The sequence below is a fragment of the Anabrus simplex genome, chromosome 10, assembly GCF_040414725.1.
Source record: "Anabrus simplex isolate iqAnaSimp1 chromosome 10, ASM4041472v1, whole genome shotgun sequence".
In the NCBI taxonomy this organism is placed as follows: Eukaryota; Metazoa; Arthropoda; class Insecta; order Orthoptera; family Tettigoniidae; genus Anabrus; species Anabrus simplex.
In genome coordinates this window covers 98,880,289-98,894,742 of record NC_090274.1, presented here as the reverse complement: position 1 = coordinate 98,894,742, position 14,454 = coordinate 98,880,289, and the positions used below count along the sequence as shown (strand labels likewise).

General features: G+C 38.9%; 1 long non-coding RNA gene across 1 annotated transcript in view; it reads right to left on the bottom strand.

Moving 5' to 3' along the window:
* The window catches only part of LOC136882171 (uncharacterized), a 28,803-nt gene extending 16,108 nt beyond the window's left edge, over nt 1-12,695 (bottom strand). The window contains exons 1-2 of the long non-coding RNA XR_011018759.1: nt 12,565-12,695; nt 4,188-4,315 (exon numbers count right to left, since the gene is read on the bottom strand). This is a non-coding gene — a long non-coding RNA (uncharacterized lncRNA). The remainder of the gene's footprint in view (nt 1-4,187; nt 4,316-12,564) is intronic.
* Between the last annotated feature and the right edge of the window lie 1,759 nt (nt 12,696-14,454).

The window sequence follows — 14,454 nt, the reverse complement described above, 5'->3', positions numbered from 1 at the left end:
AAGAACTGGATCGACTGGCCATTAACACGGGTGCTGGGAGTGTATCGTGCGAAAGAGTTTGAAGATTTGTGTAGTTGAAAACATTGTCAGGTGAGGTGATCAGTCTACATCAGTGACTTCTGCAACTGTGAAGGAGAATGCTGACGACTGTCCCAGTAGCTTTCACTCTCATGAACAGTCTGACTCATCACTCCTCAAAGTGGTATTATGACAGCACGTCTACTGCTTCATTTGAATATAAAAAATGATTAAATCTAAGTGATTTACAAGAAATGTGAAGTTCCTCTGAGGTAGAAAGAAAGTTTCTCACAGCCTGAAAAGATATCTCCCTCATGAATCCTCCTATCAAAATAGTGTAATTGAGCAGAAAGTTTTACAAATAGATTTCCAGTGAGGTTGGTAGATTTCAAATACGGTTGGCCACGTACATTATTGGGAGTGTAAAATCACTGTTTCAGTCTTCACATAAATCCCCATTCAATTCACAGATGTTAAAATAATACTGAACCTAAAAACTATCCATGGATAAGAAGACTCTAAATGTGTGTTCAAATACATCCGGTAGTTTTTCAGTAAAAAGAGCTCAAACGACAACAAAAATAAAGGCAAGACCCCCTAAGCTAAAAAATATTTAGGGATCATTACTACACTTGAAATGGATAATTAAAAGAGAATGCTGCCAAAATAATCAATATATAGATACACATTTGTTACAAATTTTTCATATAGATTACAGTCATTACTATTACAGTTATTACTATTGCAGTCATTACTAATATGCATGGTTTATCAGTCCATGGACTAGAATGATGCAGCTTTCCATGTCAATTTATCCTGTTCTACGAGCCTGTTCTTCTCTAAGTAGTACAGTGTTTTCCCTAGACATTTTGTCAGCAAGGTACCAGGAATGAGTGGCTAGGTGCGGAATACTGTGCACTATAATGGATATGAAAAATTGTCATTTATTCCCCTCGTGGCATTCATATTAACAGACGGGTAACAGTAACTGCAATATATAAATATTTTAGTATTTTTAAACTGAATAAAACAACAGAGGATTTTGAACTTCTTGTGTTCTACTTCTCATTCATAATCACTCAATACCAGGGATTACTATTCCATTGCTGTGGAGTTCCATACAGGTTTGTAACATCATTCAAAACCACTAAACATTTAAACTCCGATGTAATTATACTGAAAATGATGATTGATCATTCAACTAAACAGTTTTTCAGCATGTAATTAGTGCATAACTAGGTTATGTTAGCTGGGTGGTCTGTAACCATGCCACGGTACTTCACCCATGAAGAGGTCTTAGAGATAGCTCAGTAGTTGAACTAATATTTACTACAATTCTTTTATCACATGAACATAAACCTCTAGACTTGATCCCAAACTAAATTAACGAAATCCTGCAGGAATTTGTTTCTCAAAAGGTAACAATCAGAAGGTTGTTATAACATTCCTTCAGTTGTGCTAGATTGCACAGAACATTAATAAAGCTGGCCCAGTGGTTTAGGGGGCAACGCATCCACCTGTCAACTGGCAGCCCCAGATTCGATTCCCAGCCGGGTTAGGGGTTTTTATTTGTACAGTCAATATCCCTGGCCTGGGAACTGGGTGCTTGTGTCATCCTTACCTCACATTGAACACTGTACACTTCCTCCATTCCAATTACGCACAGGTTCATATCACATGTTGCAAGAAGGGGCAAAAGATCTCTATAGGTCAATGGCCCGTACAAAGAGTATTAAGAAAATATAATAAATAAAGTTGTTGCAGTACCTACAGCCACACAATCAGGTTAGGTGATACCAGTGTTGTAATATCATGGAAGTAAAGGAGGTGGTCTACTCTTTTGCCATTAATTGGTTTTTCAGTGCAGTTTAAGGTGAATTTTCATTTCAATGGAGTACCTCAAAATCTCATTATCCACATGAGAGCTGTAAATTCCTTCCCTAACAGGGAATAATTGTTCTTCTCTTCTAGATTTTTCCCTCTGTGCAATCTCAAAAGCAACACTTTAGGAAGCCTTAAGAGTATTGTGACAGTGGAAAATCCAATTATCAAGGTTAACCAACAATGTTACAAAATCTTTTCAATCAGGAGAAAAGATGAGTAAAAATCAATATTGAGCAATGTCCCCATATAAATGTTAATTTAAATCTGTTGGTGCCAAAGAGGAAAATATAGAATTATCAATATTGCATTAATGGACTCAATACCTTCATGATTTTAGGCAAAAAAGAAGCAACCAGTCACAATCACCGTAGAAGTTTTACCTAATGAGAAAAATGTCTGTATCACTGATAGGATCCAGAATCAGCACTATGTTTCAGGTACTCATTACTCATACTCATTGGAAATCTCACTGGGGCCTTGTAGGTAAGATAAAGAGGCTCATTCTTTACAGAATAGGACCTGTTCAGTTAATTTACACTGAAAATAATCAGTGTGGGGAAAAATAATGAATACAAGGTTCCAATACCAACAACTATCCAATATTTCCAATAACAATGAATGACATCCAGCATCCACTACGGGTGACAGTTTGGTCTGCGCCGTCAATATATAATCAGTTTCTAATATTGTACAATTATTTCACTAGTACATGTTTCGAGAGACACAACTCACTTCATCAGCGATTTCTACAACACAAATCAATATTCCCCACACTTTATGGTCTAACATAATTCATCTACACAAAAGACATCATCTATATATACTATTATTTATAACACATACACACATAATGACCATTTTTTATAATGTTTGTCGTAATGGAACACTTTAGAAATTTTTTTTGCTATTGGCTTCACATCGCACTGGCACAGATAGGTCTTATGGCGATAATGGGATAGGAAAGGGCTAGGAGTTGGAAGGAAGCGGCCATGGCCTTAATTAAGGTACAACCCCAGCATTCTCCTGGTATGAAAATGGAAAATCACAGAAAACCATCTTCAGGAATCCGACAGTGAGATTCAAACCCATTATCTCTTAGATGCAAGCACACAGCCGTGCGCCCCTAACCGCAGGGCCACTTCGCCCGGTTTAAAACATTTATAGAAAGTTCAACTGGTTATTCATATGTTATGTAACACTTTAAAACATGTGTTAAAATGTCAGATTGTTTCCTTAGCAAAATCGATCAGTGATAAAATATTTCTTGCTACTGTTTTTTCTGTTGGCCACTTAAACGTAGGCCTATTAAAAATTAACTTTTTTTTTGCTAGTTGTTTTATGTCGCACCGACACAGATAGGTCTTATGGCGACGATGGGAGAGGAAAGGGCTAGGAGTGGGAAGGAAGCGGCCGTGGCCTTAATTAAGGTACAGCTCCAGCATTTGCCTGGTGTGAAAATGGGAAACCACGAAAAACCATTTTCAGGGCTGCCAACAGTGGGGTTCGAACCTACTATCTCCCGAATACTGGATACTGGCCGCACTTAAGCGACTGCAGCTATCGAGCTCGGTAAAAAAATTAACTATCATACTGCCAAAGTTTATATTTTTGCCTTGTTATTCTCAGAACACTTTTTAGAATGAACTGGTTTACCATTGAATTATTTCACTTCCTAAGAAATAAAAGTGTAATTCATTATATCAAGTCAGATGGAACCTTTCCTTGTTGGTGTAGGGCTGGAATTATTATTAGCTCTTCTTACTGTAAATTATCAAAGCGTACGAAGACTACCCGCTCACCAGCCTAACACTTATGCAAACTAGCCTTAAAGGTTCTGAAACACTAAGATGACAGAAATTGTTCCTGCAAGAGGCTAATGTATTTGAGCACCTTTAATACAATCAGGATGGTAAAGGATTAAATATGCCAAGTTGAAACCAGCAGGTGAGCCATCCACAACCTGAGCTACTCAGACTGCCATTTTTCCTGACATAAGCTACAAAGCAAAGAGAGATGAAGAGAAACCCACTTCTTCAGCTTTCAGACATGCTGTGCCACATAAAAGGTGCATACATGTAAATTCTGCTTTTATTTAATCACAAAAAATATACTTAGTCAATCTGAGATCAGTAAACAAATATATATGTGCCTTTTAGAACAGACAGCAAGATACTCATGTATCTCCTGAACATCAGATAAAGGTAGAGTTATGTAACCAGTTGAACTCAGATGACTGCTAAGGGTTTAATTGTAATCACTATAAAGTTACCTGGAATTATACTTACGTATAAAGTATTTGAAGTTTCCTCTAAGCAAATTGGTTCCTCTTTTATCTTTACTTCCAAGTCCATTTTAAATAGCGTGAGAAGGTTTAGACGGTTTTGGGATGTAGATGATCTCCACAGACCTTGCACTGAAACATGAGCAACAAACACTATTATTGCTATATTGTAGTCAAGTCTGTAGTTTTCGGTGACTGTTGATATTGTGTTCATAGCCACAGGACCTCCAGTTTTACCTGGAAAATGAACCTCAAAGGATAAACATTTTCACTGAAAGAACATCCCACACCCACACAATGGGATTAACTTGCACACCCCTTATGTAGAGAGTGTGGCTATGCAACTTGCATATCGCCCACTACACTGGGAGTGTAATGACTGGTTTGATGAACCTACCTTCCTTTTTATGACTTGTTTACATCACATTGACCAAGATAGGACTTAAGGCATTATGGCTAGGAATGGGAAGCAAGTAACTGTGGCCTTGAGTAAGGTAGAGTCCCAGCATTTCTTTGGTGTGAAAATGGGAAAACACAGAAAACTGCCTCTAGGGCTGCGACTTCCTTCACACTCGTAATCTATAATCTTCATTTCCGTATTGACGAATTGCACAATTAAAAATAGGAGAGGATTTCCACCAATCAATACTTATTTATTGCATATATTAAACTACAGGACCGGTTTCGACCTCATATACAAGGTCATCTTCAGCTGAACCATACATATTTATATAATGAAGCTTTGATTAAGATTGTGTTGTTAAAGGAATGCTACATGATGATGATGTACATTTAGTCACATACAAATGGGGCACGTCTTAGCGTGAACTGGCGGATATGTCATTCTGTACAATATTGCAACTGTATGTCTAAAATATTATGTTGAAGGTCTTAAAATTAGTGTATAAAATATGTCTTTACTTAAACTAACTTATATATATATGTACAAGATAAATACAACATATATATAATATATAATATATAATACATAATATATAATATATAATATATAATATATAATATATATGCATGAAGTGTTTTATATATTGTATCTATCTTGTACATATATATATATATATATATATAAGTTTAAGTAAAGACATATTTTATACACTAATTTTAAGACCTTCAACATAATATTTTAGACATACAGTTGCAATATTGTACAGAATGACATATTCGCCAATTCATGCTAAGACGTGCCCCATCTGTATGTGACTAAATGTACATCATCATCATATAGCATTCCTTTAACAACACAATCTTAATCAAAGCTTCATTATATAAATATGTATGGTTCAGCTGAAGATGACCTTGTATATGAGGTCGAAACCGGCCCTGTAGTTTAATATATGCAATAGATAAGTATTGATTGGTGGAAATCCTCTCCTATTTTTAATCATTCCTTCACACTCCTCGCCCTTTTCTATCCCATCATTATCATAAGTCTTATCTGTGTCATTGCAACGTAAAGAAAAAAGTAACAAAAAAACAAAGAAATACTACAAACAAACATTCAAACTATTCATTTCTTGCTGAAGATGGAATTTAATTCCTGAAAATCGGTTATTTGTGCTAATACAGACTGTATCGTATCGTATCGTATCGTATTTATTAATGAACATAACAGGCGTTCAGCCCCGAATACATGTTCACAATAATAATAAATAAATAAATACTAACTACTGCTACTGTACACCTTAGCCATGCCATGAAGCCCGTCAGATACCCCGGAAACGTGACCTCACGGTAGTCATCCTCCGTCTCTTCATGCCACGTCCCGCTACTCCCCTGTCTAATTCTAAATTCACACTTTCACAATAGAGCATAATACTAAGTAACTACTACTACTACTACTACTACTACTATCCGGCCATGTCATCACCCTTGGAGAGAGAAAGGCCACCCTCCCGTCGATGAAACGGCCGGCCCTCTCCCTGGGGTCTAACTATGGACCCCCATAATCCTCACAGATGACAATGTGATTCCCTCTCACCAATCCAATGAGGCCCATCCACTTAACTGGCGCCGCTCCCTTCTCCTATTCCTCTATTCCCATCTTATCTTCTTAACTCTAATCCGCGTGGGCCCCTCCCAACCCTTCTTTATACATGACTAGGGAGAGAAAACCACATGCCATCCTGCACTCCTTTGGGCGCGCCATGGAGTCCATCAGATGCTCCGGAAACGTGCCTTCAAATATAGGTCACCACGGCAGCCATCCTTTTTCCCCATGGCACGTCCATACTTCTCTCCTAAAAAATACTCAATTCCTAAGCCACCCTACACTATCACGTCAAATAAATAATTAGATGAATAAATAAATAAATAACTAAATATAAAATACCCCCTACCCACATATAAAATAATAATAGTGATGTCAATTATAATAATAATAATAATAATAATAATAATAATCATAATAATAATAGTAATAATAATATTAATAATCAACTGGCCAACGGTAGATTCCCTCTATGAACCGTTTGCCTTACTTACAGTAAATAATAAACATAAAATATCACATATGCGATCCCGGAGCAAGACTACACCTTCCACCAACTGTCCTTGTTTACTCAGCACATTCCCACAACGCCATTGTTTTTCTGCTTGACCTACTCTGCTTAGGTGTGCTCAGGCCAACCATGCCTATGTTTACCTTACACCTCACCTGTCGCAACTTATTCTTCCTTAACCAAGCTTGATCCACTTAAGGACCGCAAAACCACAATTTTCTTACTCTCACACATACACATAGACCGCTATGCCAACTTCTCTAATTACAATCTAGTTAACAGACATACTTCTACTCTCACCACATTTTAACAATGAATACCCCATCATCACAACATTTCAGCCTCCACAAATAAATACCATAATAATAATAATAATAATAATAATAATAATAATAATAATAATAATAATAATAATAATAATAATAAACCACTCAGATCACCAAAAAAAGAAAAAGAAAAAGAAGAAAAAATTATCGTATCCCCTGGGCATGTCATAAGGCTTGTTTGGACACTCCGGAAACGTGAAACCCCTAAAGTAGAGCCACCACAGCAGTCATCCTCAGAGCCTCGTGCCATGCCCCTCATTCCATAGAATTAACACCCCAGAATCAATAGAGTAGAACTACAAAAAAAGAGAATCATAGTAATAATAATAATGAAAGTAATAATAATAGTAATAATAATAATCTATGTATAAGAGTATTATTCGTAACAGTCATTTGCTGTAGCAGTCTCTTACTCAATATTCAAGCATGCCCCTCAAGTGTCCTTATTTCGTTCTGCGCTTTCGTCACTTTATTGTTACTGACCTACACCTAATCAATACTGCAAACAACACCACTCAGCATTTATGCCAGACACCAATACAACACTAACATTGCTTTCAATCTTTCAGATTCCACCTCCTATAGTAAAGGAAAATTATAACAACAATATTCCGTCATTACATTCCAATCCCTCATACCACAGCTTTTACCAATCCGCATCATAATAAAATTTACCTCTCCATCTCCCAAAAATTTCGGCAATGAATAACAAATACCAATCACGCATATACCAACACCTCTCCAACCTCATATTTCTTCCCCCTCTCCATACAAACAAACCAAAATTTACAAAATGATAATAAACTCACCTCTCTCCAGCTCCAAAAATTAAATACTCATACCAGACACAAATACAATAATACCACCTCCCAAATCCCACTAAATTAGCCGTCACAAATAAATACCATCATAACTTTCAACTCAACTAACGCCACCTCCATCTCTTACCTCTTCTACAATCATGCCCTTAATTACTTACTTACTCGCTATATTATTGTTTTTTGCTTCTTGTTACAATACCCTCATTACTTCTCGCAACTCTCCACATGTCCGTTAAGTTTCTATTTCTCCCTCCGCTAAAACTCTCATTCTGTTCGAAAATCTCACGGGTTAACTCTGGCCTTACATTTTTACCCTGATCTTGCCTTACTACACCACTACACTCGGCTCTCTCAGCTTCTTGTTGCTCACTCTCCTTGCCCCCATCACCCATTTGTTCTTTCTCACTTCGCCTCTCTACCAGCACTTCTTCACACCGAACACTGTTATTGGTCACTTTAGCACTTGGCACTTCTCCCTGCCTCTCTTCACACGGTACAATGATACTTCCGGTATTTTGCCTACCATCTCCACTAATCGCTGCACTACTCTCTTTTTCTTCAGCCTGCTTTGACTTCATCCCTACGTCCATCCTCAGCACACTGTTATTTGTATTTCGCCTCATTTGCCTACAGTTTATTGCACTACTCTCCTTTTCCTCATCTTGTTTTAACTTCAATTCTAAATCCATCAATCTATCCACAGACCAGATCCTCTTCCAGCTTCTGTCTGACACCACTAGATTTTGACCTCTAATAGTTGCCTTCAGCCCCTGTTTTACAGCCAGTATCCTGTGTTTTCTGAGTATCCTCTCTTTTTTGATCGCGTCACTTCCCACGTCTCTCTTTATCCATATTTTCTCCCTCTGTACGTTTCCCGCATTTGTTAACACAACATCCGCCATCAACGTTGAAAACAATTGTAACTTTATAGGCCTGTTGCCTCTAGTTCTCCCCATTCTCTGCACATCATCAATATCTACTTCACTAAAGTTTATTTTCATTTTTCCCTGTATTAGATCCACTACTTTATAAGTTGTAAGTACTTTGCCTTCTCTCGACTCCTCAGGCACTCCATAAATAAACAAGCACTTCTTCCTTCTGTATAAAGTATTTGCTTCCACTTCTGCTTTCAGCTTGCAATTCTCCTCTTCAAGTCGTCCTACTTTTTCCCTTAATGCTACCACTTCCTCGGTGTTATTTCTCGCCTGTACAGCCATGTCGTCCGTTTTTTCTCTTATCCATACTTCCATTTTTTCAATCTTACTGGTTTGTTCTTCAATCATCTCTTTTATTTGCCCGAAAGGGCAAACTTCTGTCAACACCTCTCTTACAGCTCTTTTGATAGCGTCCATATTTTCCCTATCCTCATTTCTACCAGATGACGGGCCTGGGTTCAACTCGACCCCCCAATACATAGTAAAATTATAATCACTGCTGCCGATAACAATAGTTCTCCTTTCCTCTCCATATCCATTTTACACCCACCTGGCTTCTTTTCTTCTTTCTTCATTTTCCTCCGCCATCTTCCTATCGTCACTCTGTACTGTTCTATACCAATCATTGTCGGCCCACTTCTCGGCGACCTTCCAACACTCCACACTCTCGAACTCCACTCCCCTCCCGGGACCCACAGCTCACTGCGACCTCCTTCGTCCGTGGCTTAGGCAAGACTGTGTCATTTCTTGCTGAATTTGCAGGGCAAGTGATACACTTTTAGCCACTGTGAAGACACAATCCCCGCGCCCTGCCCCCCGCTAGCTCTATTTTGTACTGCTCAATATAAACCTCACTCTCTCTACACTAGAGTCTAGCGGTGATTCAGACACAATATAAAATTTGAAAGTCACCATTAGGAATGTTCTGATATAGTACATTCATTTTTGTTTTCAATCCACAAACACTCGGATGGAAAGTGGAGAGCCCAGTCTTATTCATAACACTTACAAATTATGTAAATCATCCTGGATGTTAAAAACAATTGGGGGTAATCCCTGTGCCTTATGTATTTTAATAAGTCAGTTTCTTATACAGATATAGCCTTAGTTTGTCTCTCGACGTACAGTAATCACCTGGGCTAGCAGCCGCTTTAACAGCTACCATACAACAAGTTGTATTCAGTAGCAGTTTAGCCAGATTCCTTACTGATAAAACAAATTACTTGACAGAGGATAGCCAGGTACTCATTGGCAACTTTATCCAAAAAGTTGCAACCATTATTGATTATGCTACAATATATACTGTATGTCCATTACAACAAAACATTCTGAACTGGCTATGAACACCTTCAATATTATCTTAATGAGCATACATGAATCAGAATGCTTCCAGAACTGACTGTTAATAATGGTTTGTTGGAATCAGTAAATGGTATTTGTGAACTGTATCAATGCCATCTATGAATTGTTACAAAACATTAAACAAAGGATGATGGAAGAGCTCACTATTCCAATGAGAAGTACTGCATTTAGTTACACCATTTACTGGTCGAATCAAATGTGCATGTATACAACATGCAGTCCCTGGTATTCAACGCACATTGGCTCCTGAAATGGTTCTGAATTTAGTTAGAACAGCATAAATTCAGAACTCACAGTTCAGAAGCAGTTCTGAATTTCTTTTTAAACAGCATGTACACTCGCACCAAAAAAGTATTGGCACAGACACCTTTTGGCACATAACACAATTGTATAAATATTAGGAACATTGTATTTGTACCACTAACCCTGTCTGGCTCCATGGCTAAATGGTTAGCATGCTGGTCTTTGGTCACAGGGGTCCCTGGTTTGATTCCCGGCAAGGTCGTGAATTTTAACCTTAATTGGTTAACTTCGCTGGCACGGGGGCTGGGTGTTTGTGCCGTCTTTATCATCATTTCATCCTTATCATGACGCGCAGGTCGCCTACGGGAGTCATATCAAAAGACCTGCATCTGGCGAGCCGCACTTGTCCTCGGACACTCCCGGCACCAAAAACCATACGCCATTTCATTTCACAACTAACCCTTACTCAATAAAGGAAATAATTTGTATAAACTCTTTCCTACACACAACATAAACACATGTAATCTATTAAATTAGGGTTTTCTCTTGCTCAAAAAAAGTATTGGCACACTGTATGTCATCCGTTATTGAGCTTTACAGATAGCGCTGCATCTACTAGATTTGTGAAACCGGAGTTGACAAGCAGTTCAGTCGCTTGCGTAACGCTAGTGTATGGGTCATTCACTAATCACGATGAATCCGAGGGCGAAGGAGCATTCCATGTCGTCTAAAACAAAGGCTGTTTTATTGCATTCGCAGGTCAAAAGTTACCGTGGAATTGGTAAAGAACTTTCTGTTACTTATTCAACAGTGTGGGCAATCATCAAGACGTTCCAATAGACTGGTACAACAGATAATAACCGCAGATCTTGATGTCCAAGTGTTCTTATATGTAGGGAACATCGAAGCATAGTTCGTCTCGCAAAAAAAGCGTCCTTTAAAATGCAGTGTCAATTGTAGTGGATATCCAGTCAACATCCAACAAACAGGTCTGTCCTCAAACTATTAGGAATGTTTTGAATGCAGCTGATATTCATGGGAGATCTTCTAGAAATAAACCATTTATTTTGGAAGTTAACCATAGGAAACACCTCCAGTTCGCCAAAGAATTTGTCAATCGAATTTTAAAATTGTGTGACATTTTCTGACGAATCCAAGTTTAACTTGTTTGGATCTGATGGAAATGTAAAAGTGTAGTGCAAACCAAATACAGAGCTCCAATCACAAAATCCCCTACGTACAGTAAAACATGTGGGAAGAAGCATAGTGGTTTGGGGATGCATGGGAACTTGTGGTGTTGGTGACTTGGCAATTATTGAAGGTGTCATGTATCATCGTATATATACTACCGATGTGTTGCGAGGCCACTTATGTAGCAGTGCACAGAAACTGGGTCTTGATGGCATCTTTTACTTTCATTAAGACGACCCGCAACATACCACGCTACGAAAGCAGGAATGGTATATTATAATGCACCAAGAAGAGTTTTCACTCCACACAGAGCCCTGACTTACCCCAATTGAGCATCATTGGAATCAGTTGGAGACAAAACTTTGAAAGTGTCATTCTACAGGGAAGCACGAATTTCAGACCGTGTTGTTGGGTCTCAGGAGAGATAACTCGCAACATGGTTCCCTCCATGCCAAGACGTCTACAAGCTGTCATCAGTGCCAACGGTATGCACACAGGCTACTAGACTTGAGTTACGTGAATTACAGAGACTTTAACTTCATTTCCTTACAGGTGTGCCAATACTTTTATGATGGGTAGAGCAACTGATTTTGTTTTGTAAACAATTATTTTTGTTGCGAGAAACTAATTAGAGTCGAAGAACCTTATATTTAGAACTGTACATTTCAATAAATATGTTGGTGTCTTAGCGTCACCTTTATTTGTGAGGAATTTGTATATAGTGGTAGGTGTGCCAATACTTTTTGGTGCCAGCGTATACTACTGCGCATGAGCAGGCTATTCAGAATCAATTCGGTACCATGTTGGAACAAATTTGCATGTATTATCACTAAGAATTGTAGCTGAGGTATACTTAATGTAGGCAGCCTACAGTCGGCTGAAAAACATATTTATCTGCAGCTAATATTTTATGTTTAAATACGAACTGAACAATACAGCTTAGGTACCTTATTTCCTGTCACGTAAAGTACGATATAAAGTACTTACGGAGATGTAGAAGACTTAGAATCCTTTGAACACGGCGTAAAACGTAAGAAACTGCAATTACCTGATGTAGAAAATCTTAAGAGATACAGCACAATCCACAGAATAAACCTGCACAAGCAGCCGCAATTATGTCCCACATGCACAGAACAAAACAAATTGATTCGGACATTAAATAACAACAAGCCAACCACTTCGAAAGTAAACCAGAAATAGCGAATAGGTCTCCTCACAAATTTATAACCAGTGCGTCGTTCCTTGACGGTATACATACACAACCGGTAAAATTCACTTATCTCCAACTAACTACAGAACATGGATAGAAATCAAAAGTCATCTGGGACAACGAACACCAACCAATACACTCAGACCATAAGACAAAATATACATGGTGTGCGTACGTACCGGGAGACGGGAGACGAATGGGAATCAGAAGCGTACACCACCAATTATTGCCACTACGCTCATAGGTTGTCTAGCATACAAGTTGGCTGTTACGCTTCATTGGCGCCAGCATTATTTCTGCTGAATCGGCACCCGAGGTCAGTGACCCAATGACGTCATGACAACGTGACCGTGACATCAAGAGCACGTGGCCTTGTTTGTAAACAAAAGCACGTGCTTTTGATGGCTGTCATCTTGACAGGCCCTAACCCCACTTTTTTGGACAAGAGAACGTCGCTATCCTCAATGCTGCCACCTTGATAGGTCCTAACCTTACTTTTTGTGAACAAGTGAACGTAACTAACCTCACTACTGCAAACTTAACTACGTGAGACGCGGGTTTAAACAGCTGTCAAGATGTGAGCTGCAATCTTGACAGGTCCTAACCACGTGCACTTGTTTGGTGCGGATTTGGAACAAGTAAACGTGGCTAAACTCACTGCTGCCATCTTAACATCTTAAACAGCCGTCAAGATGACAGCTGCCATTTTGACAGGTCCTAGCCACGTGCACTTCTTTGGCGCGGATTTTGAACAAGTGAACGTCGCTAATCTCACTTCTGCCACCTTGACAGGTCATAACCTTACTGCTGCCATCTTAACCATGTGGGCGCGGGATTTGAACAAGTAACAGCTGTCACGATGACAGCTGCCGTCTCGACAACTCGTAACCACGTGCACTTGTTTGGTGCGGATTTTGAACAAGAGCCCTTCGCGACATCCCCCTTCTCCGACACTACCTTAGACGGGGCCTAACCTCAGAGTATTATAGTTTTTACGCTAACTGCCCTTCTAGACATACACCCTTCCCGATACCATCTTGGAGGGGGCATAAGAAGTCAAGTCATTGCATTATGTCTCCATCTGACAGTAACGACCAAGTCTAAACATGTATAACCATGACGACGTGATCTTGTGCTTAAGGCTTTACGTCTCCTACGGGACTGAGTTCGTGCGATACTAAGCTTATTCTGCTTTTAACATGCAGCGATGACGTCGACATGGTTATGCATGTTTAGACTTGTTCTTTATCAAGGTCACTCTCTAGTAAACTCAAGCCTTTATAGATAGTATGACTGTGAATTTTTAAAGTCTCTGATATACTGTGATAGAGAGTAGAGCGCTTCATTCCTTCATGACAAGAACATTCATAGTTAATGTACAAGGTTTCAAAATAAACGGCAACAAATTTGTGTTTAAAGAGAGGGCTGTGTTGGATTGCACTGGGTTGTGGGCGCCAAATTTAGGTCTGCAGTGGAGCAGGAACATGGACCTTAAAAGTAACAAGTATCAAACCACTTGCCGCCTTTGAAATGTGGTTGCACAGAAGAATGCTTAGAATACCCTGGATAGATATGATAACAAACGATGAAGACCTAAGGAGAGCTAGGGCGAAGCAAGAACTAATAACAACTATAAAAGTTCGCAAAACAGCTTATCCAGGCCACAT